We start from the raw sequence: 3,991 nt of genomic DNA, 5'->3' as shown, positions 1-3,991 counted from the left end.
CTTGCTGCCTTGTGTCCCGGAACAACGGTGTTCTGGTCCTCCTTTCTGAAGAGAATTGTTTGGCGCGGTGCACAGAACAGTATGGCCATAGAAAAGTCCAGGAAACTCTTGAATCGTGCAATAGCCTGCTGGGTGCGCTTTATGAACGGCCAAGTCATTACTCATGACTGTATCCGGATTGGCAATCCGGCCTTGTACCGGAATGATGGGGTTCACCTTTCAGACCAAGGGAATGATATTTGGTTAGGTAGCAGCAGCAGCAGCATTAGGGATTGGTTACAGCTGTGAGGGTATTGGCGGCGAGCCTTTTGGGCTCTGGTGGCGGTTAGGCATTGGAATAATGTGTTTGTGGTGCGTGGAAGGTGTGGCCATCACCTACGCCTTCAATTTCTGGGTATTCCGTTAAAGGAATCCGGCGGTCGTGTATTCTGTCCGATGCCTGTGTGGCGGGGGGCCATGGCACGACCCTCAGTGACATCAGGGGGGAGCTTATAGTTGGATTAGCATCAACAGGCTTCACCTACTGGTGAATAAGCCCCCCTTTTAGACTCACCCCTCTCCGAGTGGGTGGAGTCAACTGACGTGATCCAATGCCTAAGCCAATACCTTTTCACTTGCTGTAATCAATAAAGTTGTGGCCTTTTCTTGCCCATTAACCTTATATCACGTGTCCATGTGTTTTTCATTCCACTACGCGGGGATCGGGTCCTCGAACCACAACTGAACTTTGTAAACCTTTTGTGAAATAAGCATTATTTTTTAGGAAAATGAAGTTGTAATGTTATTCTTAAAAAACCCTGCAAAGGCAGCCTGGCCAGGCGGTTGTCCTCTTATATACCTGCTGGGATTGACAAGGCATCTGACCCTCACTTAAATCTCATAACTCTCCTGACAGGTGATTTGGTCTGCAGCCACAGTGTGGAAATAAAGGATGAGATTGCCCACCAGATATCAAGCACTCTGCTATTCAAATTAGGCCTCAGTGTTTTTGTTACAATCCCCTTCTCAATTAAGTAATCAATTTTAAACTAGAATTTAAATTCTCAAAACTTTCTTATTTGTTAATTCGAGCAAGGTAACTACTGCTCTCACTTCATTAAAATCAATATTTCTACCTGCAACAAACCTGTTGAGCAGACCTGCTCCTCTTCATTTCCCTGATATTTTGTTGCCATTTGCAACTGTAGCTGCGTCTGATGAGTTATCATTTAACTCTTTGGGGAAATAATTAGCATCACACCTCATGTGCATGGAAGTTGCCAAACCAATTAACCAACTAGAAGGATTACTGTTAATAGCACCAGTTTTCCTATAACTTGATATTGCTGGATAGTTCTGATGAAGTGCAAAAGCATTTCTAGTTTGCTTTCTGTTGCCAGTCTGGAACTTTTCTTTATTAGTGCCACTTTGTTTTGTACAATTCCTTGCAAATGAAGGAAAACTACTTTTCTGTTTGTATATGTTGATAATATAATTTTGGTTACTGAGAACAAACAAGATTGTACAAAAACAAGATTGGGCACAGGACATAGGCGCCCTGACTGTGACAAAGGTGACCTGTGTGCTTGCTTGCTTGCTTGATTAACAGCTGTTGGGAACTTCAAGGTCCCTGCTCTCCCTTTTTATGGTCTTTGTACTGGACCTGGAGACTCTAATAGAGAGCATTCCATGTCAAGGAGGAGGGCAAGTGGACACCCTATCAAATGACAGGGCAGAAGCTACACGGAGCAGGGCCTTTTCACTGGTGGTGCCCATTGTATGCCTCGCTCTTCCCAGATCTGCTCTCTTTTGGCCTGTATTTTGGAGCTTTATAATTTAGGAAGACTTTGGAAGAACTGGTTGACAAGTCTTATCAGTCACTGACGTATGAGCAGATTTTATTTGCTGCTATTCTGGGCTTCTGGTACACCAAGGTTTACACCAGCGTAATAGAGTTGGCCAGGGTGCCAGAAGGGATACAGTTTACGAGCTTTCTCCATTATCTGCACAGTCAACAGTGCAAAGGCTGAGCTTTCAGCAATAGGGAGCACTGGTTGGTAGTACCCAATTGGTTAGCTGTCAGATTCTAGAGCTCCTTATTGCTGGATCTTAGTAATTCACAAAATACAGAGTCCACTCATAAAAAACAGTGTTCATTCATAAAGCTGTAACATAAATCTCCATTGCTACATATTGGGTGTATATTTCAGTGGTTGAATATATAGGTTTATGGCCATGCTGTAGTGTAGTGCTTATGCAACTGTGAATAAAAGGTGGCTGGGCTCATTGTCTCAGGGTTGGGGGGGGGAGGTGACAAAACTGATTTCCAATAAGTGCCCCCCTTTTATTTCCATAGCAAGTCCCTGAGTCTGTACTCTGAATAGTGACACCAGGGACCTAGAAGGTGCAGGGCTTGTCAGCCCAACCCCTGCACAGTCTCATCAGGACTGACCTTAAGGAGCAATTTGGCCAAATAGGGCCCCACGTTCTGCTCCTAGGGCGGGGGGCCCTCACCAGAGCAATCTAGATGGATTTTATTTCTAAGATTTTGCAAACTTTGGCTGTGAACTGGGGCCTTACAAAAAAAAATTCAAGTTGCGCCCCACTACTTCAAATTGGGCCCCACTGGCTAGCCCTGAGTCTCATAGTTGCTGGGCCTGAATTGCCCTGCCCTCGCATGAAGTCTTGGGTTTGCAATTTTGGGAGAGGGGAGGTTGCCTGCTGGAGAGTGGGCAGGCTGGTGAGGCCCCCTAGATTTAGAGGCCCTAGGCTTCAGCCTACTTAGCCTATACATAAATCCGGCACTGGTTGCCGGGAACCAGGCAGAGGGCCTTCTTGGTAGTGGCGCCCGTCTTGTGGAATGCCCTCCCATCAGATGTCAAGGAAATAAACAACTATCTGACTTTTAGAAGACATCTGACGTCAGCACTGTTGAAGGAAGTTTTTATTGTTTGATGTTTTATTGTGCTTTTAATATTCTGTTGGGAGCTACCCAGAGTGGCTGGGGAGACATACATACATACATACATACATACATTACCACCTCATGATTTGCAGACTATGTGAGCTGAACTACCTCTCAGCAGTCAGACTGGGGAGATAAGGCTAATGTTTCTACTCTCACAGGCTGAGCTACTCAGCATAGGTTGATAGAATGGGGGTGGGCTACCAGGTCAATGGGTCCTGGGGCAAAGCGTGTGTGAAGAACGCAACAGCCATGCGCTTTTCTATTCCAGCCTCGCAAAGCAGCTCAGGTCTGGTGTCACTCTGGCCTAACAAAATTATAACCCAGCAATTTATAGTGGCTTTCATCCACTGCCACATCTCCCCACTCCCAATCACCCTGCCTCTTTTTTCCACTGCAGGCATAAAATGGAGCTCATTCAGAAAAAAGGAACTTGTCTGGATTTGATTTATATAAAACCCAGAGAAGAAATTGCAAGAAAGCAATGTTGGTATTAATTCTTTGTGAGGATGATACGATTTATACAGTGTAAAAGGTAAAGGTAAAGGGACCCCTGACCATTATGTCCAGTCGCGGACGACTCTGGGGTTGCGGTGCTCATCTTGCTTTTAGGCTGAGAGAGCCGGTGTTTGTCCGCTTCCACAGACAGTTTTTCTGGGTCATGTAGCTAGCATGACTAAGCTGCTTCTGGCGAACCAGAGCAGCGCATGGAAACGCCATTTACTTTCCCGCCGGAGCAGTACCTATTTATCTACTTGCACTTTTACATGCTTTTGAACTGCTAGGTTGGCAGGAGCAGGGAGCGAGCAACAGGAGCTCACCCCGTCATGGGGATTTGAACTGCCAACCTTCTGATTGGCAAGCCCTAGGCTCTGCAGCTTAGACCACAGTGCCACCACGCCACCTAATTAAGAAAAAGTTTCAGTAATGATAAACAAAATTGAATCCACAGAATTCTAAAAACAGCATCAAACCAGCAGCAAAGGAAAAACCAATACAATATAAAAGACTGGTTTTGTGTGATTCTTTGGATGCTATGTAGCTATT

This window comes from Podarcis filfolensis (genome assembly GCF_964270895.1).
Source record: "Podarcis filfolensis genome assembly, chromosome: 5".
Classification (NCBI taxonomy): domain Eukaryota; kingdom Metazoa; phylum Chordata; class Lepidosauria; order Squamata; family Lacertidae; genus Podarcis; species Podarcis filfolensis.
Note: the sequence above shows the minus strand (reverse complement) of the source record.